Source organism: Etheostoma spectabile, chromosome 6 (genome assembly GCF_008692095.1).
Source record: "Etheostoma spectabile isolate EspeVRDwgs_2016 chromosome 6, UIUC_Espe_1.0, whole genome shotgun sequence".
Taxonomy (NCBI): Eukaryota; Metazoa; Chordata; class Actinopteri; order Perciformes; family Percidae; genus Etheostoma; species Etheostoma spectabile.
Window position 1 is genome coordinate 2,427,354 of NC_045738.1, and position 235 is coordinate 2,427,588.

The following is a 235-nucleotide window of genomic DNA, read 5'->3' on the forward strand; positions in this document are numbered from 1 at the left end:
CCGAAGGCAGCAGCTGCCGCTGACACAATGCACATAGTTTTCGATGGGTAGTCAGTGAAGCTACAGTAGTCAGTGTTTTATGTTTGCTGCAAAAACGAACTAAATCCCCTGATTAATGCAACATGATCACAACGTCTATCAGCCAGGCTAAAGCTAATATAGTTAGCCTAAAGAAACAAGGCGTCCGTCCGTCTCAACTAATGCTGTTCGGAGCCGCGACACTGGAAACGTAACA

The 235-nt window shown here is 46.0% G+C and overlaps 1 protein-coding gene across 8 annotated transcripts in view; it reads right to left on the reverse strand.

The window, feature by feature from the left end:
* The window catches only part of cobl (cordon-bleu WH2 repeat protein), a 60,386-nt gene that overhangs the window by 40,734 nt on the left and 19,417 nt on the right, over positions 1-235 (reverse strand). The gene's annotated exons all lie outside the window — the stretch shown is intronic.